Genomic DNA, 27,850 nt, shown 5'->3' on the forward strand with positions numbered 1-27,850 from the left:
CAAAAAAAAAAAAAAAAAAAAAAAAAATACAGTATTACTAAAAAATGCCAAAACAGTTATAATAGTAACATCGAAGATCACTGAATCTTCGAAGATCACCCGTAACAGAAATAATAATAATGAAAACGTTTAAAGCATTGGGCGGTTTATCGGAATGTGACACATAGAGATAAAGTGAGCAAATTCTGTTGGAAAAATGGCACCAATAGTCTTGCTCCATGCAACGTTGCCACAAACCTTCCATTTGTGGAAAACGCAATAAAGCGAAGTGCAATAAAACGAGGTCTGCCTATACTATAAAGTGAAAAGCAAGGTTGGCCCTGGTATGAAGGACACATCACTGAAGCCTCTACGTATGAAACTAGAGCACATTGAGATTTTCGGGGTGGGGGGGGAGGAGGGGGTTGTGTTTTGGTTGTGTTTTTTGTTTTTTACTGAGGGTGAAATTGATTCCAGATCCTGGACAGGTATTAGGCTATGGGTCAAATGCTTATCACTCTGGAGAGAAGGACAGCAGGGACAGTGGCAGGGAGATACACACACACACACACACACACACACACACACACACACACACACACACACACACACACACACACACACACACACACACACACACCACCTCTCCTGGGATCATGGACGTTACAATTGACAGACAATTACCGCAGCTTTCCTCTATGTATTCCTCTCTCAGTGGTGCTGTTACTACTGCACGTAGTAGAAATTTAGTGGTTGTTGACTGCCTATCCAGTTAGTATTAGCTGACTTAAACTTGACTGAGTGTGAGGGGGAAAAGGGGCAAAGAAACGTGTAAGTGTCTCACATGTAGTTATGTCTCACTGTACTGAATTCCTGGCAACAAACCACACGCAAAGAGGAGTTAATAAAGTCTCCATTCTTGATTGGTGAAGACCTGAAATGTGGTTATTGAAGCCATGGCAAGTTGGAGGAAAGGTAAAATGTTACATTTTCAGTTTTTATTTAGCTAATAGCTGATACATCTGTGGTGAGAGCTAGGTTTCTCTCTTTAGGGTAAGAAGACGTCATTACATTAGCATCAGAAAGCATTTGGTAAGTTCCTCTTAGAACATGGCAACACCTTGGGTCTTATACAGAATAAGTCCAAAGACTTGGCCTGTCATTTGGGAGTTAAAATGGAGAGTTGCCCGCACTTCAGTTCAGTTCAGTTCAGTTCAGTTCAGTTCTATTCACTGAGCATCATCCAGCAAGTGTTTATCGATTGCCTACTAATGTTTACACCATGCACAGCCCTGGACTTGGTTTTATGATGGATAAATACAGGCCGGGTCAGGCTAGTGAGCTACCCCGTGCACTTTAGGAAGACCGTCTCAGGTTTGAGATGCGTTGACTACTAAGCTTGTAAATCATGGCGTACAGCCTGTCATAGCTAAGAGGCACCTAAAGGAATGAGTCGACATCAAATGCCGAATTCACACCCTGGTTAAAATACAACTTATAAGAGTAAATGTTTCTGGTAAAATATTTTAGATAGGAATGAGTAGACACACTGTTTCAGAATACTTAAGCTGGTAATTTTTTTTCATCTTTAAGTAGTCGAGACTTTGTATTTTCATACAACCTCCTAACTGAATTCTCAACACGTTAAGCATTTCCTTGGCGTGAAGGCAACCGGGCAGGAGCTGGTAGCAGTGGTCCCCTCTGGATTAGCATTTTGCTGTTACAGTCAGCAGGGTGCTCCCGTAACTGGTACAATTTGCCTACAAGGGTATATTTTTGCATGTGAAAATTAGCTGTGCGTTTTCTTGGCATCAGCAATTGGTGATATTTCAACTACCTGGTCAGAGAAAAATTGGCAAATCTGCTTTGCTCTTACAGGCTATGGCAAAACAAGTTCTCCCCCCCCTCCCCCACCGCCAGTCTCTGTATTATGCCATGGCCCATTTGAGCTGTAAAATGCACTACTTGTTCAGTTTTTGTTATAACCTTCATAGAAGGTGGAAAATGTACCCCAAACTGCTGTGCAAGAAGTTCATGGCTCGCCTGCCAGTTTGCAGTTTTATATACAACGAGTTACTGTCCTGAATGTGAAGTTTATGGTGAGTGAGTCTCTGACGGTCTGTCACTTCACTTGACTGTGGTAAAAGGGTCTCCAGGTACTCTGTGTTTGCACCTACTGTAAATATCGCTACGTGTGTGGCATCTTGGTAGTGAAATATCTGAATTAACCAGCATTCCTTCTTTTCTGTTTTAGAAACTGAAGTTTGGTTTCAAAGGCCATTACCTATTTTATTTGTGTGTCTTGGGGGAAAGAGGAGACAGCTGTTAAGATACTGAAAAGATTTTCTTTGACTTTGTGTCTCGAAATTTTTTTGTTACATGTTAGAGACCTTATGTAATGTTTAATGTTTCAATTTACTGTATGCATTTCAGCTTTAGTATTTGTCATCTTGTTCCAATTTAATGAAAGCTTATTTGGCTATGGTTTTCATTGGAAAGCAGAACACACGTACAACTTTCAGCAATAATATATATTTTTCCTTTTCTTTGGATTTGAACAGCCTTCTAAAATTTTCTCTACTGAAATTCTGGCAGAGTTACTTCTTCAACATTTGGCTGAGGGTTTGGAATGTTTTAAACATTTGAAGTGACTGGGATCAATTACTGTAACCTAAAATGGATAACCTTTAAGACACAAAGCTCATGCTTTTCTTAATCATCTCCTTAAATGACATTTTTCTGTTTGTATATCGGTAAACCACTGTATGTCGGCTAAATAAGGCACATTTCATTTATTTCCAAGTACTGCTGATATTGTAAAGCTAGCATATTACATATAACATTAAAGGTACTTTTAAGATATAACATCTTTGTGGATGAAAAAACTAAAATTCAGAAGACGGATAAACTTGAAACAATTTAGCAGTGTAACAAAGTACAATAAATAGCAAAATTGTGTATTTGAAGTGAATCTTTAAAAAATTCACAATACAAGCATATTTTCTAAGCTGTGCTTTTCTAATTAAGGGAACTCCAAGAGTTTTCGGATTCATTCTTACTAGCGTTATTTCGTTACTGAAAGTTTTTCTTTTTTCCGCTCTAAAATCACGGCTTCCTCTGAGAGAGCTGCTTACTTAGAAGGGGTTACGCGGTAATATCCTGTTACTTTTATTTATCAGATTAACTTAGGACTCACATTGCACTTTCAAGGTGGAAAGAAAGCAAGGCATTACCAGCTTCAAGATTTGACTTTTGATAAATATAAATGTGGAGCAACTCTGCTGATGGTACGTAGTGGATGTGACCCGTGACGGGCAGATGGCTGTAGTGATGGAGAGAAATATTACAGCCAGAACATTGCCGCTTCTGCTCCAGTGGACTCAGAATACATTAGCAGGGTCCTCTCAGCTTAGAGTTTTTTCCTGATGATGGATTAGTGATAAACTCATATGCAAGTTATTCCAGCGTTCCTTTGAGACCTTAGCTTTTCATGAATGAAAAGGTCATTTGTAAACCTTCTACATTCTTTCCTTATTTTTTCCCATGGAACTGGATTGCTTTGTATAATTTTACACTACAATATTTTCTCCGAAATAATAGCTCAGAGTTCACTTTTAATGTCCTAATTATTTGGTTGGTGGTTTGGAGAAACGTGCTGTTCAGTCATGAAATAAATTACACTCAGTAAAGAGAGAATTTAGAGTAAAGTTGAAATCATCCTATAAGCTACAAGCTCAGACTTTCATGAGGCCAGAAGTCTCCTTGCTCATTTTGTCCTAAATGACTTTTGATTTAAGGCCAAACTTTGTACCAGATGTGTGGTATTTTATAATAATTACATGGTGCAAGCCTTCAATCATTTTCCACTGAGACCATTCAACATCTGTTTATCAAAATGGTTTTCCTTTTTTTTTCAGGACCCCAGGTGAGTAAGAATATTAAGTGAGACCCTGAGTCACATATTTTATTATTTTTATAATGTGACTTTCTCTTGCATTTATCTGTTATAAATTACCACAGACCTAAAGATTCCCTTCAGTGATGAGCATAGCAGAGTTGGTTTCTCTGATATTTGGGGGTTAAAATTTTTTTTGGGGGGGGGTTAAAATTTTAAAGGCATTCACTTATTGGTCTTTATTCTTTATCCATTTCTTTATCTGTTATAGTTCCAAATACAGATGGAAATGTATGGATACGGAAGTGGATGGGAAGGGGATGGTGTGGGCCATTATTACTATTTCCACTTTGAGACCCCTTTATCTGTTCGCCAACCCACTTCACTGTAGCTCTTCTTTTTTTTTTTTTCTTTTTTTTCTTGACGTACAGTTGATGTACAACATTGTGTTAATTTCTGCTATACAGCAAAGTGATTCAGTTAATACATACATATGCATTCTTTTTTATATTCTTTTCCATTACGGTTTATCACAGGATATTGAATATAGTTCCCTGTGCTCTACAGTAGGACCTTGTTGTTTATCCATTCTCTATATAATCGTTTGCATCTGCAAACTCCCACTCCATCCCTCCCCTAGTCTGTGAGTCTGTTTCGTAGATAAGTTCATTTGTGTCATATTTTAGATTCCACATATAAGTGATATCATATGGTATTTGCCTTTCTCTTTCTGACTTACTTCACTTAGTATGATAATCTCTAGGTCCATCCATGTTGCTGCAAATGGCATTATTTCATTATTTTTTATGGCTGAGTAGTATTCCATTGTATACATTGATATATGTACCACATCTTCTTTATCCATTCGTCTGTTGATGGACATTTAGGTTATTTCCATGTCTTGGCTGTTGTGAAGAGTGCTGCTATGAACATAGAGGTGCCTGTATCTTTTTGAATTACACTATAGCTCTTCTCACCTGTGTTACATAGGGTTTACAGATATTGATTAACAAAGACAAATGTCAGAGGTCATAAATGGAGGAGATTCCAGAACCATGTGATGGTGTGGAACCCCGGTTCTCATGCACCTGTTAGTGTTTCCTACCCTCCATCAAGGGCAATTCAAGGGCTGCCCTTTGGTTCAGGTGATGGGCGAGTCTCTAGCTCTGAACTCAGTAGATGCTCCCTTCACTCACTTTATTGAAATATCAAAACACGTGGTCCTTTCCTTTGATATTCTTGAATGTTTCATTCAAAACTGTAGGGGGGAAGACCTTTATTTTAATTGTTTCTGACTTACTGGGCAGAATACCATCTTTGCAGAAACATGTACTTTGTCAGTGTACAGTTTTTCATACAGCCTTTCCACATGCCTCCAAACCTTATGTACTAACTGGTTGCTATTGGAGTAAAAACAGAGTTGGGGCAGCTCTTCAATGCATTGTGCTTTTGCACTGACGTTAGTACGGTAGGCTGTTTGCTGGGCAGCATGCACGTAACCAACCATAAAAATAAACGTGCACATCCATGGCCCAAAATAAATGAAAGTGGACAGGATAGAAATTTTCCAGTGAGCTTAAAAGAAAATTTAATATACTTCACCTCTCTGGGGGGAGCGTGAGGGAGTTGGTTTGGTTTTCATCGGAATTTTTATGTGGGTAGAACTTCCTGTTTGCTGCCCTTGCCTAGGTTCTTCTTATCCCACAATTATGATGTAAACAAAGGAGTAGAAGAGAAATTATATCGATAAATTTTGGTGGACCAAATCAGTGTTTCATGAGACAACTCAAATTTTTGTAAACTATATAATATTTGAATATAATTTAAAAGAATAAAATATGAAATTTATTTAAGATATAACTTTTTCTTCAGTGGAAGGATTTTTTGGCCATTTCTCTGCCAAATTTAACTTGAGAATAAAAGGAAAGATATAACCATGATGGAAATGTATTTCTGTCCCACAGCCAGTTTTTCTCTTAGATATCTTTGTTCACAGTTTAATTATTTCAAAATTATTTTTAGATTCCTGCTTTGGTCACGTACATAGTTTGTGCCTAAAATAGGACCCAAGGGTCAACCTGAGCAGTTCCGAAGCCAGGCCATTCCATCTTCCCATCGTTCGGATACAGTCTGGCAAAGATGGCAGCTCAGTCAAGTGAAATGTACTTTAAGTCCTAAGGTTGATCAGTCAAGAATAAGATTTCTCCAGTAAGACATTTTTACAAAGGTACAGGGACTGTTCTTTCACAGTTCAAACAAACAGAGCGTAAGGAATTATTCTGAAATATAATGATGGTACAGCTGTAACAATAAGAAGGTCTGTAATAAATTAAAGGTGGTGCATCTGTTTTAGAAGACCTCTGACAGCTTTTCCTTGTTACTTGCACAGGCATGATGCCCTGTGTCTTAACTGTGAGTACAAATGCAAGAATAGTGTATACCCCGCGTTATGTGCTCTCTTGAGGAATTTTAGGCAGTTGCTGGCGTATTCTCTGATGACTGGGAGAGTAAAATAGAGTTAAGTTTAAATAGTGTCCGTCCTTCAGAGGAGAAGATTAGCTTTCATCCGGTTTTCTAGAAGTGGTGGTAGGTCTTTGCTAAGGCAGGCATATTCTGGCCCCCGTGGGACCTTAGGATACCTTTGCAAAGCAGCATATACAGTTTAAGAGGAGCTTCTTTTTGTATAAAGATTACTTTCCTAACTGGTAGGAAGAACGTGGGCTTATCATTGTGCTTCAGAAGCTACCAGTTCATTTTCGCAATCACCATCAATACAGTCTGTTTTCTTTTTTAATCCTGAAATTTTGCTTCCCCTCCTCGTTCAGTAAAATAGGAATAACCACAACCCTTACATTATTCCATTCAATAAGACGTCATAAGGACTATTAAATATAAAGTTCTTAACAGTTTTTCAGTGTGTAACCTAAACATGAAAAATCTATGGATGGTTAACAGAGAGCATTCAATCTACATCTTTCCCAAGGTCAGAAATATTATTTGGGAATATGAAAATCTACACCTGCAAAGTGAAGTCGTTCATCACTTAAAAAAACAAATTTGAGTTTTTTATAGAACCCAGACGAAGTCAGAATGTAAGCCACCAATAAACTTGCCGGAATCTGAAGAGAGTATCACGATGCAACTCTTCATGGATCAAGTACAAATGAAGCCGACAGCGGATGTGCCTAATCGGAGCGCTGAGAGCTGGAAGCTGCAGACAGTACTTTCACTTTCTCATGTTGCCACATCGTGTGTTCAGGCAGTGCAGAGGGCTGATTAAAAATGTCAAGGCTTTGCTCACGTGAAGCGCGTGCCTCCCAAATCTGAGTTCTAGAGGCCCCAAACCACAGCGTGTAAATAAAGCGCGTTTATTAATTACTGTGTTCTATTATATTGTATTCAAACGGGATGACACTTAGCAAATCCCATCAGTGTAAGCTTACTGTGGATTAGACTATACAGCTCCCAACAAAGGAGCCTGAGAAATGTAACCACGGTGCTGTGAGCTGAGGGCAAGGCCAAGGTGGAGGCACTTCATCCTCGACTGTCCTTGAACGCCGTTCATCGTCAGGGCTCACACTTTTCCACGGAGGCAGGTCTCTTCCTTCACGGATTAGAGAGCGCCAGGAAGGCAGCTGAAAGTTGTTTTAAGGTGGCACTATTCTCGCTAACTTCCGGCCTGGCTTTTTGGTAGGTGTATGAAGAATCAACCCAGCACCCAGGCCTGAAAAAGGCACTGGGCATAGTTCCTCAGTGCCCCGCACCGGAGGGTTTCATCGACCTCAGTTCTCCTGACTGTCACCTGGTTCCCCATAAGGTGAAGTCGGGTCCCAGGCTCCCTCAGAGAACATTCCCCCATGTCCCTCCCACACTCCACTTGGCTCCCCGGAATGTCTCCTGTTGGGCTTAGACTTGACGTTGTGTAACTAAGGTGACAGGAGCAGGGCCAGTGCCCTCCTCACCTCCCTCATCACCTTTCCCTTCTGTATGCGGACGTATCTGGAGGTCGTGTGTTTTAACAGCGATACAGTGAAAGCACGGTAAGCGTGTGGAACTCTTCCGGACGCGTAAGGTGATGGCAAAGGATAACGTCCTTCTCCTGCTCAAGGAGCTGGACATACGCCAGAGGCTGAAGCTGCCCTGGGCCATGATTATCTCCCCTCAGTTTCTTCACCTGGCAGCATCTCCAGATGATTCATAAGGACCATTCTGACTCTCACAAGTAAGGTGATGCTTTAATGGTTACTTGCTTTTGCTTTCTGAACATCCGGTGCTCTGGAACTTCCGCAAGAGCCTATGGAGACAGAAATGTCAGGCAGTGTTTTCATGTTAAAAAGTAAATTTGCAAAAGCACGTTTTAATTCTTGCCTCCAGTTCCACTAACAAAAATAGACTGAAATGATGTTTGATTAATTCCATTTCAGACCTTTAATGCCTGTCCTGTACGTGACAAGAAGATTTGCCATCTTCAGACTTTTAGGGCAAAGGAAGGCGATGAAGCAAACTTAGATGTACGGTGGGAAACAAAAGAATGATCACCTTCACATCAGACTTCTGTTTGCTTTCATTCCATTTGTACTGATTAGAATTCTGAGGAGGTGATTTGAGGAACTTTCTATCCGTGGTGTAACTGCAAAATAAGAGGATTGATTTTTGATGAGTGGCCCCTGGAAATCAGTTTTATTGCTTTATACGCACTCCCTGAATATCTCAATCCAGTTCTGGTGGACAGAGTTCAAACACAGAAAACAATCTCACGTAAAATAAATCAGTAATATGAGAAGGAATAAACTTTTGCTTATAAATTTAGAAAACTAATTTTTTTTACTTCTAGGTGGGATCTAAGCCATTTAGGCTGAATTTTAATACAATCAAGATCTGTTCATTTAAAGATAAATAGAGACTCTCAGGGTCAGCTGCCTCATTTCACAGCAACTAAATTTATCAAAATATGTCAAAATAACATATTATAGGGAAGTGTGACCCTTGAAACCTCTATAAAGAAAAAGCTAGTAGTAAGTAGTTCGCTCTTTTAAATAATGTCATTCCAACAAGAAAGGAAATGTCACATTGTTTGTTACTTTTTATAACATTGTAACCTGAGTGACATTGGTGTTGGGACCTGGGACCTTGAGCATTTGCTGAGTGAATAAATGACTGAATGTTGTTACGTACTGACCTTCAATAAGTAGAAAAACTTGGGGCTGAACGTATTAAAGCTGTAAAGAATGACTCTGGATTTTAAAAGTTTCAATAATGGAATTGACATTTGTGCAAAATATATTGCATCATTTAAAAAAAGACATCCCATTAGATCATTAGCAAGTGACCTGGTTTTCCTTAATACCTTTGCTGCTTTATGCTATCTTAAGGAATTCAGTCTTCGGTCCCAGATCTTCCTTCTATTTTGTCAAAAAGTATTAACAAGCACTAGAATGGCAATGCCGATGCATTAAAAATCCCTTTCAGAATTGATATATACGTAATTGATATAAATAACCTTGATATTTTCTTCAAGTGTTTATAGCAAACTCCTGCCCATTTTTATAACCCTGAACTACTGAGTACCTTCATTTCTTTCTTCAGAGATGAGCTCATCTTTAATCCTGACTCGCTCTTTGTAAGAGTCATCTAGAAGTATAATCATAAACTCACCATGGGAGAAAGGCAAACAGGGCTGTAACCTAATACCCCAGTGTGCAGTGGGAGATATGATATTGACCAGGGAGTTTCTCTTTTCAGATCCTCTTGTTAGTAAATCATTGCAAGAATAGAGATAAAAATTAACTTCGTTGTATTTAAACCTTTTCTCCCAAGTTCCACAAAAAAAGACACCAATTTATCAACCATTCCTCCCAGAGGCCCTTTCATCCAAATTCCTTAGTAGACACTTGCTTCTGTGACAATGAAAGCTAAATAAAATGTAGGCAGAAATATATATTGGATTCCTGGAAATGTGGGGTAAAGGTTTGGAAGCCAATTGACTGGAGAGATTGTGTTCTTCCAGAGAAAATCTTGGGACCAACTGCAAATATTTATCTTCTGTGGACTAAAAGCTCCCCATTCTTGAAAAGGAGAAAGCAAAAAGAATCCTTAACTTGAGAGCATTGACTTGAGGTGGGATGGTAAGGAATTACAGAGGAGGCCGCCGGCTATGGTTGGTTAGCATCGCACAGCACTTGGGCTCTTTTTCAAAAATCAAATTGAACTTGCCCAGTTGAAAAGTTTAAAATAAAAAGTCATCTTTTATATTACACTCTTTTCTAATTAAAGTTCGGCGGATTCAGTGTGGATGAAATGGAATTTATGCATCCATTCAAGAAGCATTCTTCCTCAAGGACCCAGACTTCCTGGCCAGTGTTATTCACAACGAAATACTCAACAAAGGATCGCTTGAGTTGGTCTGTGTGTCTTTTAGCAGCCTCTTTCCTGTTAAGTTAGCAGGATGGGCATTATTTAAAGACGGGAAACCTCACGCTTGGTTGTACTAAGTCAACAAAGCAGCAAAGAGGTCGGTTCCAGATACCCGAGGCCAGTCAAGGATTCAGATAAACATGGCGGGCAGAGGTTTCAGGTAACTCAAACTTGCTTTATCTATGCTGTGGCACACTGACAAATGAGGTAAACACCCCAAATGAGAGAAAGAAACAAATGAAGGGCCAGGGCAAATAGATGTGCCTCCTAGCAACATCTACTTTCAACACTGCAGGGGGTTTTCTAGCGACCCTTTCTGTCCAGGTAAGGGCCATGCCAGATAACACTGCAGGGGGGTTTCTAGTGACCATTTCTGTCCAGGTAAGGGCCATGCCAGATAACACTGCAGGGGGGTTTCTAGCGACCCTTTCTGTCCAGGTAGGGGCCATGCCAGATAACACTGCAGGGGCTTTTTTTCTAGCGACCTTTTCTGTCCAGGTAAGGGCCATGCCAGATAACACTGCAGGGGCTTTTTTCCTAGCGACCCTTTCTGTCCAGGTAAGGGCCATGCCAGATAACACTGCAGGGGCTTTTCTAGCGACCCTTTCTGTCCAGGTAAGGGCCATGCCAGATAACACTGCAGGGGTTTTCTTGCGACCCTTTCTGTCCAGGTAAGGGCCAGGCCAGATTTGCCCCAATGGAAAATTTGGGTCTTGCCTCCCAGGCACAAGGCCGGCATTTATCTGACTGGGGCACCTGGCATCTCTCTGGGGTCATCTCCCAGGAGATGTACAGGGTCCTAGAAAAATTGAAAATGCAATGCTTCTGTTATATCACGATTTCTGTGAGAAAATACAGCTTCTATTCCAGCTTGAGTTACAAGGTGCATATTTCCTTGCATCCCAGCAGCCAAAGCAAAGGCCTCGTGTCTCATTTTACGTGAAAGAGCTGCAGGAGCTTTGGCTGCACTGTTTTTCCCTATTGGGCTCAGATCCAGCACTGGGGCTGGATGTTCCACAGCACAGAAAACTGCAGCCTTTCCATGTGTGCGCTGCCGGAGGCTCCCCTTAGCCACTTCTGGTTCTTCGGAGTTGTTGGTGAGGACTCTGCCCCAGCCATCCACTTACATGGGTAATTCATCCAATAGATATTAACCAACAGAGGGCTTGTTGGTTTTATATATTTAAATCCACCCTGAGGGCCACACCTTAGTAAGTATATTATGAGCTACAAAAAGAAAAAAAAAAAAGGACATTTTCTTTGGGTATTGACATCTTCGAAAACATCTGTATAATTACCGTATTACATTTTATAATTTTAAGTTCACAAGGGTCATGTCCTTCTATTTAAAATCTCTACAGTGTCTAATACACTGTAGGGAACCCTCGAAGTCAGGAGTGCTGGAAAAATGTCAATAATGAAGAAGACACTTAATGATGGTATGGTCTGTGTGTAATAATTCATCAGACAACACTCTGATTTCCTTGTTCTGGAAATGGTGTAGCGCCCTCAGAAAGATTTTTAACCCAGCGGTGTGTGTGGCCTGGACAGTGCTCGTATGTGCACAACACAGCAGACGTAAGGGAGGGTAACACAACCTTGAGATGCCGGAGGCGGCTATCCTTCTGTTTAGAGAAACACACTAGTTCTCTTTGCTGGGCCTCGCTAACGATTTTGCTCTCATCTGGCAGGTTGCCACACAGATTTTTTTAAAAGTTGTTTTCTCCCAGGTAAAATAATTTTGTGACTCTCCAGTTACACCACGTTGCTATAATTAATGGGACGTGCTTTCTGCTTGGATGCTCTAGAAGCATCAGTGCCACATGGAAATTAAGAAGCGGTAAGGCAGGGCTAACAGCAGAGCAAGGACAAAGGTGAGAAATCATCTTCAAACTGAGGACTGCAAATGGAAAGCACGTGAACAGAAAGAAAAGAGAAAAGTTTTCCCAAATATTTAGGTAGAGGCGTCACCCTTTATTTTTGATTTACCATATTGCATTGCTAATGGGAGAGATGAAAGCATTTTTTTTCCATTCACTCTATTTGAACTAAAGTTTATTTTGAATATTTTCTCCCTGTTTCCCTTAAAATGCGTTCTGCTGGTCTATTAATGTGTGCGGGACCAGCGTTTATCATTTTGTATTATTTGACTCACGTTTCTTCCCTTGTCATTGCTTCCCTGTGCTCGAAGCGGGTGTAGGAAGGAGTTCAAACCGGGCATTAACCTGCTACGAGGCCCCGTCAGCTGCAGTGGTCTGATACATGGACGTATCCCTAAGCCTGGGTCCAGTGGTCAAGGGCTGTTATCTAAAGCCTGTCCCTCGTAGCTTTCTTCACTCCCGAGCTTTGAGATGGCTTGTCAGTCTCCAGGTAGGCACCACGGTGATTACACAGAAAGTGATGTCTTGGTGGTAACTAACAAGATAAGTGTTTTTACATGCTTTCTTGCTCGTAAGATACTGCATGGCGGGCTTGTGAGTGAAAGCCTCTCCTTTCCTGTAGAGAGTCTGGAGGCGATGGTTGTGTTCAATGCCCTCTCACTGTCCCTTCTGGGATCACAGGAGAGAGGATCTGGGAGAGACTTAGAAACAGGATTTTACAACTAGGAGGTTACTGGGGATGCACTGATTCTCAAGACTTGTTTGCAGAAAACCAGCTCAAGTGCAGTTAAAAATGCACGCTCCTGGGCTCCCACCCTCGGATATTCCCATGTGGTAAATCTGGAGAGAGGCCTAAGAATGTGCATTTCAAAGGAGGGTTTCAGAGGATTCTAATTCAAGGGCTCTGGGATCCTTGGTTTAGCTAATGGGGGAGGGCGAGAGGCATGGAAGTGTTCCTTCTCCTAAATTCAGATTCCAAGAGGACACGTCCCTTGTGTGCGTTATGTTCATAGGTTGATGATGTAGTTCGGGAAACAATGACGATTCGTTAACGCCTCCTTGGTTCTAGACACCGAAACTGATAGATAAAATATAAAAGAGGAAAAAAATGTAAAGATATACCTGTAGTTAAAAAACCAGATAAATATCTGTACGGCTGAGAAAGAAGCAGAAAGTATACCCGTAGGTGAAGCTAAGGGAGGCCTGCTGAAGTTTGGGTAGGAAAGCAGTCAGGAGACAGAGGAATTTGTCTCCTGCAGGGTGACTAGGGCTAACAGTGCCCCATCAAAGGCCTGGACCTGAGCCAGCCTATGTGCTTGAAAGCAGGGGCAGCAAAGTAATGAAAGGAAACTGGTAGAAAAGGTCTCCCTAGAGAGCTGAGTTATCACGGGTGGTTGCCTGAAGCAGATGCAGCCTGCTAGCCAGGACCTGAGCCCACATTCTCCCTGACTCGGAGACTGGATGTGTAATATCGCCAGTCTTACGGCAGAACACGAGCTCTAAGCTACTGATCTGGTTCTGGACTGGCAACTGGGGGAAGGCAACCAAAATACCACCAAACAGGGAGATATGAATGAAGAAAGAAACAGAGAATATAGATGGAATACTATTCAAAATGAATATGCAAATCAAAATGCCAAGATATAGAAGTAAAAGTAATGCTAAGAAAGTCAGTAATGGCAATGTTTGGGAGATGAATTCAGTGCATATGAAGTGAAAATAATGTTATAAATAAGTACATTAGTTATCCTGAAAGTGATAAGGGAAGAAATAGCATGCATAAAGAATAATGAACTATGAAAACAAAATAGGCAGAGGGAAACAAGAGCAGAGTACGTGAAAAAGTACTGTTAAAAATTCTGAAAAATATGGTCCTTAAAAACATTAATAGGTAAGATAAACTCTGACTTAAACATAGTTGGAGAAAAATAGTGAACTGGAAGTTAATATTAAGGCATTCAGTTAAATGGAGCATAAAGATTGAAAAAATATGCACCAGCAAGTAAGAAACATGGAGAAAAAAATAATTGCTACAAAATACAAGTTACGGGAATATCAGAAAGAGAAAGAATGAAATAGAGGGGAAGCAGCATTCAAAGAGATCAGGGTTAAGGATTTTTCCAGAACTGAAGGATGACCTGAATTCCCAGACTGAATGTACATACCACGTGCAGGGTGGGAAAAAAACGGACACCTTTGGTAAGAAAATTGGGAACTTTCAGGATAGAGACAAAAATGTTAAAGTCGCCTGAAAGAAGAGACAGATTATCGCCAGAGGATCACCTCTCAAACAGGAATCTTCTCATGAGTGTCAACAGAAAACAAAAGATTTTTTTCAAAATGCTTTTGAAGTGCAGAGAAAAAGTAAGTGATTTTTTTTGAATTTTATTTATTTTTTTATACAGCAGGTTCTTATTAGTCATCCATTATATACACATCAGTGTATACACGTCAATCCCAATCGCCCAGTTCATCCCACCCCCCCACCACTTTCCCCCCTTGGTGTCCATATGTTGTTCTCTACATCTGTGTCTCTATTTCTGCCCTGCAAACCGGTTCATCTGTACCATTTTTCTAAGTTCCACATATATGTGTTAATATACAATATTTGTTTTTCTCTTTCTGACTTACTTCACTCTGTATGACATTCTCTAGATCCATCCACATCTCTACAAATGACCCAAATACATTCCTTTCTTTCTGAGTAATATTCCATCGTATGTATATGCCACATCTTCTTTATCCATTCGTCTGTCGATGGGCATTTAGGTTGCTTCCATGACCTGGCTATTGTAAATAGAGCTGCAATGAACATTGTGGTGCATGTGTCTTTTTGAATTATGGTTTTCTCAGGGTATATGCCCAGTAGTGGGATTGCTGGGTCATATGGTAATTCTATTTTTAGTTTTTTGAGGAACCTCCATACTGTTCTACATAGTGGCTGTATCAATTTACATTCCCACCAACAGTGCAAGAGGGTTCCCTTTTCTCCACACCCTCTCTAGCATTTGTTGTTTGTAGATTTTCTGATGATGCCCATTCTAACTGGTGTGAGGTGATACCTCACTGTAGTTTTGATTTGCATTTCTCTAATGATTAGTGATGTTGAGCAGCTTTTCATGTGCCTCTTGGCCATCTGTATGTCTTCTTTGGATAAATGTCTATTTAGATCTTCTGCCCATTTTTGATTAGGTTGTTTGTTTTTTTAATATTGAGCTGCATGAGCTGTTTATATATTTTGGAGATTATTCCTTTGTCCGTTGATTCGTTTACAAATAGTTTCTCCCATTCTGAGGGTTGTCTTTTCGTATTGTTTGTAGTTTCCTTTGCTTTGCAAACGCTTTTAAGTTTCATTAGGTCCCATTTGTTTATTTTTGGTTTTATTTCCATTGCTCTAGGAGGTGGGTCAAAAAAGATCTTGCTGTGATTTATGTCAAAGAGTGTGATTCCTATGTTTTCCTCTAAGAGTTTTATAGCGTCTAATCTTACATTTTGGTCTCTAATCCATTTTGAGTTTATTTTTTTGTATGGTGTTAGGGAGTGTTCTAATTTCATTCTTTTACATGTAGGTGTCCAGTTTTCCCAGCACCACTTATTGAAGAGACTGTCTTTTCTCCATTGTATATCCTTACCTCCTTTATCATAGATTAGTTGACCATAGGTGCGTGGGTTTATCTCTGGGCTTTCTATCCTGTTCCATTGATCTACACTTCTGTTTTTGTGCCAGTACCATACTGTCTTGGTGACTGTAGCTTTGTAGTATAGTCTGAAATCAGGGAGTCTGATCCCTCCAGCTCCGTTGTTTTCCCTCAAGACTGCTTTGGCTATTCGGGGTCTTTTGTGTCTCCATACAGATTTTAAGATTCTTTTGTTCTAGTTCTGTCAAAAATGCCATTGGTGGTTTGATAGGGATTGCATTGAGTCTGTAGATTGCTTTGAGTAGTATAGTCATTTTCACAATATTGATTCTTCCAATCCAAGAACATGGTATATCTCTCCATCTGTTTGTGTCATCTTTGATTTCTTTCATCAGTGTCTTATAGTTTCCTGAGTACAGGTCTTTTACCTCCTTAGGTAGGTTTATACCTAGGTATTTTATTCTTTTTGTCGCAGTGGTGAATGGGATTGTTTCCTTAATTTCTCTTTCTGATCTTTTGTTGTTAGTGTATAGGAATACAAGAGATTTCTGTGCATTAATTTTGTATCCTGCTACACTACCAAATTCATTGATTAGCTCTAGTAGTTTTCTGGTGGCATCTTTAGGATTCTCTATGTATAGTATCATGTCATCTGCAAACAGTGACAGTTTTACTTCTTCTTTTCCAGTTTGTATTCTTTTATTTCTTTGTCTTCTCTGATTGCCGTGGCTAGGACTTCCAAAACTATGTTGAATAATAGTGGTGAGAGTGGACGTCCTTGTCTCCTTTCTGATCTTAGACTAACGCTTTCAGTTTTTCACCGTTGAGAATGATGTTTACTGTGGGTTTGTCCTATATGGCCTTTATTATGTTGAGATAGGTTCCCTCTGTTCTCACTTTCTGGAGAGTTTTTATCATAAATTGGTGTTGAATTTAGTCAAAAGCTTTTTCTGCATCTGTTGAGATGATCGTGTGGTTTTTATTCTTCAATTTGTTAATATGGTGTATCACATTGATTGACTTGTGTATACTGAAGAATCCTTGCATCCCTGGGATAAATCCCACTTGATCATGGTGTATGATCCTTTTAATGTGTTGTTGGATTCTGTTTGCTAGTATTTTGCTGAGGATTTTCGCATCTATATTCATCAGTGATATTGGTCTGTAATTTTCTTCTTTTGTAATATCTTTGTCTGGTTTTGGTATCAGGGTGACGGTGGCCTTGTAGAATGAGTTTGGGAGTATTCCTTCCTCTGCAATTTTTTCGAAGAGTTTGAGAAGGATGGATGTTAGCTCTTCTCTAAATATTTGATAGAATTCACCTGTGAAGCCATCTGGTCCTGAACTTTTGTTTGTTGGAAGATTTTTAATCACAGTTTCAATTTCATTACTTGTGATTGGTCTGTTCATATTTTCTATTTCTTCCTGGTTCAGTCTTGGAAGGGTATACCTTTCTAAGAATTTGTCCATTTCTTCCAGATTGTCCATTTTATTGGCATATAGTTGCTTGTAGTAGTCTCTTAGGATGTTTTGTATTTCTGTGGTGTCTGCTGTAACCTCTCCTTTTTCATTTCTAATTTTATTGATTTGAGCCCTCTCCCTCTTTTTCTTGATGAGTCTGGATAAGGTTTATCAATTTTGTTTATCTTCTCAAAAAGCCAGCTTTTAGTTTTATTGATCTTTGCTATTGTTTTCTTCGTTTCTATTTCATTTATTTCTGCTCTGATCTTTATGATTTCTTTCCTTCTACTAAGTTTGGGTTTTGTTTGTTCTTCTTTCTCTAGTTCCGTTAGGTGTAAGGTTAGATTGTTTATTTGAGGTGTTTCTTGTTTCTTGAAGTAGGCTTGTATTGCTATAAACTCCCCTCTTAGAATTGCTTTTGCTGCATCCCATAGGTTTTGGATAATCATGTTTTCATTGTAATTTGTCTGTAGGTATTTTTTGATTTCCTCTTTGATTTCTTCAGTGATCTCTTGGTTATTTAGTACCGTATTGTTTAGCCTCCATGTGCTTGTGTTTTTTACGTTTTTTTCCCTTTAATGATATCTAGTCTCATAGCATTGTGGTCAGAAAAGATGCTTGATATGATTTCAATTTTCTTAAATTTACCAAGGCTTGATTTGTGACCCAAGACGTGATCTATCCAGGAGAAAGTTCTGTGCACACTTGAGAAGAAAGTGTAATCTGCTGTTTCTGGATGGAACGTCCTATAAATATCAATTAAATCTATCTGGTCTGTTGTGTCATTTAAAGCTTGTGTTTCCTTATTAATTTTCTGTCTGGATGATCTGTCAATTGGTGTAAGTGAGGTGTTAAAGTCCCCCACTGTTATTGTGTTACTGTTGATTTCCTCTCTTATAGCTGTTAGCAGTTGCCTTCTGTATTGAGGTGCTCCTATGTTGGGTGCATATATATTTATAATTGTTATATCTTTTTCTTGGATTGATCCCTTGATCATTATGTAGTGTCCTTCCTTGTCTCTTGTAACATTCTTTATTTTAAAGTCTATTTTATCTGATATGAGTATTGGTACCCCAGCTTTCTTTTGATTTCCATTTACATGGAATATCTTTTTCCATCCCATCCCTTTCAGTCTGTATGTGTCCCTAGGTCTGAATTGGGTCTCTTGTAGACAACATATATATGGGTCTTGTTTTTGTATCCATTCAGTGAGCCTGTGTCTTTTGGTTGGAGCACTTAATCCATTCACGTTTAAGGTAATTATCGATATGTATGTTCCTATGACCATTTTCTTAATTGTTTTGGATTTGTTTTTGTAGGTCCTTTTCTTCTCTTGTGTTTCCCACATAGTGAAATTCCTTTAGCATTTGTTGTAGAGCTGGTTTGGTGGTGCTGAATTCTCTTAGTTTGGCTTGTCTGTAAAGGTTTTAATTTCTCTGTCAAATCTGAATGAGATCCTTGCTGGGTAGAGTAATCTTGGTTGTAGGTTCTTCCGTTTCATCACTTTTTAATATATTGTGCCACTACCTCTGCCTTGTAGAGTTTCTGCTGAGAAATCAGCTGTTAACCTTATGGGAGTTCCTTTGTGTGTTATTTGTCGTTTTTCCCTTGTTGCTTTCAATAATTTTTCTTTGTCTTTAATATTTGTCAATTTGATTACCATGTGTCTCGATGTGTTTCTCCTTGGGTTTATCCTGCCTGGGACTCTCTGCACTTCCTGGACTTGGGTGGCTATTTTCTTTCCCATGTTAGGGAAGTTTTTGACTATAATCTCTTCAAATATTTTCTTTGATCGTTTCTCTCTCTCCTCCTTCTGGGACCCCTATAATGCGAATGTTGGTGTGTTTAATGTTGTCCCAGAGGTCTCTTAGGCTGTCTTCATTTCTTTTTGTTCTTTTTTCTTTAATCTGTTCCACAGCAGTGAATTCCACCATTCTGTCTTCCAGGTCACTTATCCGTTCTTCTGTCTCACTTATTCTGCCATTGATTCCTTGTAGTGTATTTTTAATTTCAGTTATTGTATTGTTCATCTCTGTTTGTTTGTTCTTTAATTCTTCTAGGTGTTTGTTGTTTAATTCTTCTAGGTCTTTGTTAAACATTTCTTTCATCTTCTCGATCTTTGCCTCCATTCTTTTTCCGAGGTCCTGGATCATCTTCACTATCATTATTCTGAATTCTTTTTCTGGAAGGTTGCCTATCTCCACTTCATTCAGTTGTTTTTCTGGGGTTTTATCTTGTTCCTTCATCTGGTACATAGTCCTCTGCCTTTTCATCTTGTCTATCTTTCTGTGAATGTGTTTTTCATTCCACAGGCTGCAGGATTGTAGTTCTTCTTGCCTCTGCTGTCTTCCCTCTGGTGGATGAGGCTATCTAAGAGGCTTGTGCAAGCTTCCTGATGGAGGTGCTGGTGTTGGGTAGAGCTGGGTGTTGCTCTGGTGGGCAGAGCTCAGTAAAACTTTAATCCTCTTGTTTAATGATGGGTGGGGCTAGGTTCCCTCCTTGCTGGTTGTTTGGCCTGAGGTGACCCAGCACTGGAGCCTACCTGCCTCTTTCGTGGGGCTAATGACAGACTTTGGGAGGGCTCACGCCAAGGAGTACATCCCAGAACTTCTGCTGCCAGTGTCCTTGTCCCCACGGTGAGCCACAGCCACCCCCCACCTCTGCAGGAGACCCTCCAACACTAGCAGGTAGGACTGGTTCAGTCTCCTCTGGGGTCACTGCTCCTTCCCCTGGGTCCCAATGCGCACACTGCTTTGTGTGTGCCCTCCAACAGTTGAGTCTCTTGTTTCCCCTAGTCCCGTCAAAGTCCTGCAGTCAAATCCCACTAGCCTTCAAAGTCTGATTCTCTGGGAATTCCTCCTCCTCTTGCCAGACCCCCAGGTTGGGAAACCTGACGTGGGGCTCAGAACCTTCACTCCAGTGGCGGACTTCTGTGGTTTAAGTGTTCTCCAGTTTGTGAGTCACCCACCCAGCAGTTATAGGATTTGATTTTATTGTGATTGCACCCCTCATACCATCTCACTTCAGCTTCTCCTTTTTCTTTGGATGTGGGGTATCTTTTTTGGTGAGTTCCAGTGTCTTCCTGTCAACGATTGTTCAGCAGTTAGTTGTGATCCCGGTGCTCTCGCAAGAGGGAGTGAGAGGCCAATAACATCTTAACATTATTGCAAAATAGTCCCAACCCCATGGATCCCTGAAGGGGTCTCAGGAACCCCCAGCAGTCCACAGACCCCAGTTTAGCTGCTGTAGGAAACTGTTTTCAACAGAGATTCTCTCATTTCAATCAGAAAGCATCAAAATAAGTGATTTCTATTCCCATCTAAACTGCCATTCAAAGCACTTAATTCAAGCTCCTAATGGAAGGAGATCCGTAATCACTCATTTAATAAACACTAGGAAGTATAGATCCAAGATAGTTTCTGCACTTGGAGGAGCTTTCAACCAAGTTGAGGACTCAGTCCTATCAACACTAATTATAATAAATCTCTTAAATCAAGAGATAATAATGTCAATGAGAATGTAACTTACTCCGTCAACACAAAATTATGCTAAGGTTAGAATATATTGGCATAGTGAAACAATTATAGAAACTAGAAGGTCATAGTTGAATATTTTGTTCATTATGTTATACACACAGAGCTCATACAATATATTCCTTCCTGTGTTTAGTTCCTGGAAAAATTTATTCTTGCAAATAAATTTGATTTCTTCCTTCAGAAAGTGGAAACTATGGAACTTAACGGATTCATTTTTGTTCCAGTTGCTAAGAAACTAGAGTCAAAGTTTGTGCCTACTTGCAGTGATTGGACTTTTTTGATATCAGATCAGACCAAACCAGGATTTATTTCCCTAACAGTCTGTGCTCTCTGCTCCCTGTAATTGTGTCAAAATTTACCACTAGTTGTGGCTGTTGCTTAATTTTATAAAGTAGTTGAAAACTATTTGGAAGTAGATACTGAGGTTAATTTCTTTTAAAAGGAGAGTTAAGTGAAATCAACCATTTTTATAACCAATTTGGGAAAATACTATGGTTTATAGAAAAATTAGTTTTTAATAATCTGGTTATTTCATGATTTGTCTGCATGAGAAAAGAAAAATGAACTTTATATTTAAAAAACATGCAACTACATTTCCAAAAGCTACCATAATCATTTGGTTTTGAAGTAATTCTTTAAAATAGGAATTCTGATTCTGCACTTGCCTAGAAATGTAGTTCATTCAAAACATGTATAATACTGAACTAACCTGGAGAAGTAAATCCTTATAAAATTTCCCAGAGGGCTTCCCTGGTGGCGCAGTGGTTAAGAATCCGCCTGCCAATGCAGGGGACACGGGTTCCAGCCCTGGTCCGGGAAGATCCCACATGCTGCAGAGCAACTGGGCCAGTGTGCCACAACTAGTGAGCCTGCATTCTAGAGCCCGCAAGCCACAACTACTGAAGCCCGCGTGCCTAGAGCCCGTGCTCCACAACAAGAGAAGCCACCGCAGTGAGAAGCCCACACACTGCAACGAAGAGTAACCTCTGCTCTGCTCTCAGCAACTAGAGAAAGCCTGCATGCGGCAACAAAGACCCAACGCAGCCAAAAATAAATAAAGAATATATTAAAAAAAAAAAATTTCCCAGAGATCTATTATGGGGCTGTTTATGAAATATGAAATAATTGTTCAGAACACACGCACACACACATACACACACACACACACCACACACACACACACACAGATAAATGTAGAGACCAAAATCATGTAGAGGAGACAAAGGTACAAAATAGATATCAGCTTTACATTTAATTTTTAGTGATTTCATTTGTGCCACTTCACTAGATTTAAACCTTGGCCATTGTGTAAAGGTGGGGAAATTTCCTGCCTTGAACCCTGATTGGTGACACACTATTCATCAACATATACCATTTCAAAATATTTTAATGCCTATAAAGTCCATTTTTCCCATAAGCCTATGGATTTCAGCTGGATCTTTAACAGGAGGGAGGAGAAAGGTCAGCTCTTCCTAACTTCTTTAACTGTGTTTTCTGACCACAGTGATTTTCAAGCCTCATGGCATATTTGAATGGTCTCATCATTCTGGCACTGTCGTCTTTGATTCCAAAAGAGAATGTAGCATTTCAAATGTCGGAAATGTGCTATAAATTTTTGGGCAACAGGAAGGAAGTCAGTTTAACTTTCGTGTCTTTGAGAAATATATAATGTTATGACCAAAATTAGTACTCAGAAATTATTTTGCTTTGAAATTGGAAAGAACTAATATACATCTATTATGTTATACATGAACCCTTTGACTGGGAGCCAAGTTCGAACATTTCTTTTTACTAGAAATCAGCTTCATATATTCATTTATTCACTTAGCGTGAAAAGAGAAACAGGCAAAGACGAAAGCAAAAAAAATTGCAAATAAAAATTTTAAACTAATGTAAAGTAAGTTTCATTAGCAGAGAATTAGCATTTACTTTTTTTCATATATGACAGTGAATAAACAATCATATACAAGTATTTTAATTATACTAAGTTGCCAATCTGTCTAAAAACAGAAAATCTTAAAATACATCAACATAAAATAAATGATTGCTTATTAAAATTTTAAACAATGATCTCAAAGTGTAAATTGACCTAATTTAAATACAGGTTTTTCAGTCGTGATCTGATATGCGTTTTTTTTCTTCACATCATATAGTGCAGTTATACTAAGCTACTTGTAGTCATTTAAAAGGAGTTGTTTGGCATGCATGTCATCCTGAGACACCTTATAATAAATCCAATCCCTCACCTCCCCAACATACCATATGTTTAATTAATTAAAAATAAAACTTTTAACCATACTTGTAAAAGTACCAAGAAATTGTCTCAAGTAAAAGCACCTGGAGCCTATATTTTAGAATCCCTACTGTTAGCTGCTATAATATTTGTGAAAATTTCAATATTATAGGGAATGGGTAGTCTTAATTCACACCCCAGAGGAAGTTGTTTTCCTCTCATTGGTGTCTGTTCAAATATCCATAATGCGTTTTTATTTTCAACAGCCGCTTAATATGTTATTTAAGTTGAAGTATGGTTAAGCTTAGTCATATAAAACCTTTTGAGACATCAAGGAATGTGATATTTCTGACCAGCTGCAAAAATGGTAACCTCTTAGAAAAAACTGAGCATCATAAAACAAAAAGTAGGCAGAGAGCATATTAATCTTTTGCCTTCCTTGTATTTTCCCTCTCATATTGCTTTCGGTTTTTTAAACCTTTAATAGAGCTCTAACCTTTAAAAGTTCTTTGAATCAAGCAATTTTTCATGATCTGGCTGTCTCATGATTGTTTTTATTTCAGTTTAACATTTCTTCTGATACACTACATTTTTTCAAGGTATTTATGAGATTTTATTCCCGAGTTCAGTTGAGGTTAATAACTCATGAGTTAAATCAGGTCGTATGCATGTGACCCAAGTCAATACTTTTTCTAGGGTCCCAACTGGTTTCCCAAAGTAACTGTCACAATATTATTTCTAGATAGACTTTGTTGTAAGATAATAAATCTGTCTATATAGTTATGCAAACCATACTCTAATAAGTGGTCCTCCCTATTAATAACATGGAAATTATCTTACCGACCAAGAAACACCTAAGCCTGCAATACAGGGTCTTTAAAAATCTTACAGTAATAAATTATCTACATTACTGTCTGCGTCTATACTGCGTTTTCATCATGATTTTGTCACGCACCATGTTGTGAATAAATATGAATGACAAAATGCTTAATTCTAAGGTAGTGAATTTCCATTGCCAATCTAGTATGCAGAATGGAAAACCGTAATTAGGGAATAAATCTTCAATTTTTTTTCTCATTGATATATACTGTATAAGATTTTAATGTTTATCAGTTTCTCAATAATCAAATATAAAAATTATTATCACCAATGCAAAAAGTATCCAACGCTTTTACTATTCTGAATGGTATATCCCTATCTCGCATAATTTTTTTTTTACATTTTGCTTGCATTCGTGTTTTATAGGTCGCTAACATCCATGTGTAGGACAATGAGAGAAAAAGTATTCATGAAATGTAGTCTCTTATAGCTAAAAATAATCAATGCCAGAAATGATTTATTATCCAATAAAAGCCTAAAAATCCCTTTGAGCAAAAAAAAAAATTGTTACGTTGGCATCCTCAAGGATCAAGAAGCAAAGACAAAAACAGGTATCAGGAGAGAAGAGAGATTATATTTTTCTAAGTGATAGTTATATTTTCATGTAAGTTTAGTGAAGAGTTACAAATCCATGCTCTTAGGACAGAGCCAAAAACAAAAAGAAACAAGCCAGGAAGAGCCAATCATTTTGATGTTTTCTTTATGCTTTTAACATAGCTCTTTGGAAATGTAGATGATTGAGGACATTTTTCATGTTTTAAATGTTTGATATCTGCACATCTCTCCAAAATGAAGATTTACATTTCAAACTTTGAATTTATGCCTAAAGATTTGTGTGTATATGGTTTTTTAATATTCCTAATTTTGAAAAAAAATCTCTAATTTGGCCTTACATTATAATAAAAAAGAATCATGATATTATTATCTGTGCAGGTGCTAACATGAAAACGAAAACATGTTCTAAGGCTTGCCTTGGGAACAAATGTTTTTGAAAATATTGGTGAACAACACAACAAAAAATCAGGCCAAAAAAGTAAGAGAATATTGCAATCCAAAGGTATAGCATGGTGGGACTGCCGTAGACAGTGAAGCTGCTGGAGAAAGCTAGGCGGTTCTTTTAGGTACAGCTTCACTTTTATTTTCAAATAACAAGTCAAGGAGACAGAAAACACATATAAAGGGTTCTCCAATAAGCGTCATCTGTGTAACTATAGAATTCATAATGTTCTTTACTTATTTGTTCTTTACTAATTCTGAAATTTGTGTCTGTGAAATTTTCACAGACACAGAAGTTAGCTACCTGAATGGTTGCTGGGGGTTGTGATAGGGTTCTATAACCTGGTTCCAGTGTTGGGGACCCAGGGTGGACACAGGAACCGAGGATGTAAGAATTGAAAGGAGGAAATCTAAGACAAGTTCCAAGAGTGATATGGCCTGTCCCTCACATCTGCCTCACGTTCTACCTTTAGGATTATGCGTGGAAGTCACAAGGAGATTATATACAGAAGATGATTTTCAAACCAGTTTTGGAAAATTGGTCTTCAAGTCAGTGCTGACAATTCTGAGTTACCAGGATCTTCTATGTATGAAATTATTTATTGTTTGCTTGTTTATTATCTACTTGTTTATTTATTTGAAGATTCTTATTATTAACCACCATAGCAAATAAATAATTCCTGAGCAAATTGTGCTGGCTGTATGCTAAATGAATGTTATTCATGATCTTATTTAACTTTTTATATAAACCCTATGAAGCAAGTCCTGTTATTATCCCCATTTTTCAGATGAGAAAACCGAGGTTAAGAAAGGTTAAGAAATGTGTCCGTTTGTGTCCAGTAAGTGGTAGAAGTGAGATTTGAGCAAATCTGTCTGATTGTTATAATGTTGTCCAATTTGCCATGCAACCTTATATTTTGAATGAATTTCTAACTCTCACAAACATAAATTTTGTGTTTTGAGAGGCAGGTATTCTGCAGTTCTAAGATGGATGAAATCTTGCTTTAAATTAATCTATTTGTAGCTATGAAATGAATTAATACTGGACCGCAGTTGACTTGGTTCAGGCACTGTCACTTGAATTACTATGTAATCGACCCCCCATAGAGAATAATCCATTCATGCATCTCTCTCTTTCTGTCTCTCTCTCAAACACACACACACACACACACACACACGTGTACTGTACCACCCTGGTGAAGATTTATTTTTGCCACATATGGCCGATAATTTGAGAGGTACGGCCTCTGGGATTCTTCTATGAAATGATGAGTTTTGTCTGGAAATTTCTAGAGCCTTTATGAAATTAAAAAGTGGAGCATAGGTACAATCGCTCATAGGAATTAAAGGAAAACTTCATGGCGGCTTTGGAGGGAAAACTTTGTGGATATGATTATGTATCATGAACATTCATATTAGGATTGATAAATGGATATATACCAAACTATAGGTATGTCCAAAGTAATGGCTGTATAAAGATATTCTGGATTGGAGCCATAATAGCAAACCAATAATAAATCAACAGTTTGGAATTCTGGTTTTTATTTGACCACTTAGAAGATATATCTCGATGTGGAGACGTGAGTTTTCATATGTCCTACCCACTTCTCCATTTTGGAAGCCACTTGCTTTTAGCTTATATATTATCCGGATGACTAGGAATTGATGTAAGTGCAAGGAAAAAATGTTGAGTGCCATAGAAGAAAATCTACTTCTTCCAGGGACTGGAGATGTTTCATCACTGGACAGCTTGCAGAGCAGCTTGGCAAAGGTAACTCTGAAATGCATGCGATGTCACCCGAGAAGTGACATTTTGGAATAAAACTTTCCCTGTTAGTCTGTTTCTGTTTCATAGATAAGTTCATTTGTGTCACAGAAACGAACATAACATTATAAATCAACTATACTCCAATGAAATAAAATAAAATAAACTTTCCAGGTTAGCCAGGTTGAAATCCCAATTCCTGTGAGCCCTTATATGCATCTCCGTCATCCTTACTCATCATCGTCTTCGCGTCCGTCATCTCACTGCCGAGAAAAAGGCGACAGAAAAGATGTCATCCCCAAAGAAAGTGACAGCTAAGTGTCACTTACCTAAGCCAGTGGCCAAGCCAGGAATAAACTTAAGCCCTGGCACAACATACTCATCCTTCTAGATCAGAGTTTCTCCCCTTATTACATGCTTTATGTATGACTTTGAAAGATAAAATAAATAAGAGGTGTGTCGTCTTAATTCCCATTTGTTGCTGGACACTCCCTTGAGCATTTCCAGAAGAAACCAGAAGAGAGAACTTACGTTAGTAAATGCTTAGCCTCTGGCCACAACTCTCTTCAGATTCAGGGCAATAAGGACAAGCAAGAAAGCAAATGTGAGAATCAAAGGAAACTCGGATTTCTGCTCTCGCATTCATATGGATCTGTGCTATTTTTATGCTTATTAGGATTCTTTTAAAACAAAAGAAAATAAAATGAAATGAGCTATGAAAAGAAGAAACACTCAAAGCTGTTTCTAATCAGCAGGGGATATTGTATGTGGGTCTAAATCAGCCAGCCAACGTCCTCCCAGCCATGACCTTAGGGGCCGTAATGGCCGTCAGAATTCCCAGGTTCCTGCTGAAGCTCATCATTCTGGATTACCATCGGTTGAAGGTCAAATTTAAATGCCAGCTTTGCAATTCTGTTAGGCAATTGCCCTGGGAAATGAATCCCACTGTGGTTAGGAAGAAACTGTCTTAAGATAACTTCTTAAATGCTCCTTGGTAAAAGATCTCTCATCTCCAAGCGCAGTCTTCTTTTTTGTCTGTGTAAAAACTATTTGTAATGCAAATGCATCCCTCTGTCATAAAACACTTCTGAAGCCATGCATAAAATTTTTAATGCAATAAAGATGACTATTTATCAATGGGTAGCTGTACTTTTTTAAAAATTCCTTTTAAAAG

General features: G+C 38.8%; 1 protein-coding gene across 1 annotated transcript in view; it reads left to right on the forward strand.

Moving 5' to 3' along the window:
• The window catches only part of TENM3 (teneurin transmembrane protein 3), a 430,454-nt gene that overhangs the window by 63,676 nt on the left and 338,928 nt on the right, over positions 1-27,850 (forward strand). The window lies entirely within an intron of this gene.

The sequence above is a fragment of the Monodon monoceros genome, unplaced genomic scaffold (genome assembly GCF_005190385.1).
Source record: "Monodon monoceros isolate NGI ecotype Baffin Bay Population unplaced genomic scaffold, NGI_Narwhal_1 Super_Scaffold_17, whole genome shotgun sequence".
Lineage (NCBI taxonomy): Eukaryota > Metazoa > Chordata > Mammalia > Artiodactyla > Monodontidae > Monodon > Monodon monoceros.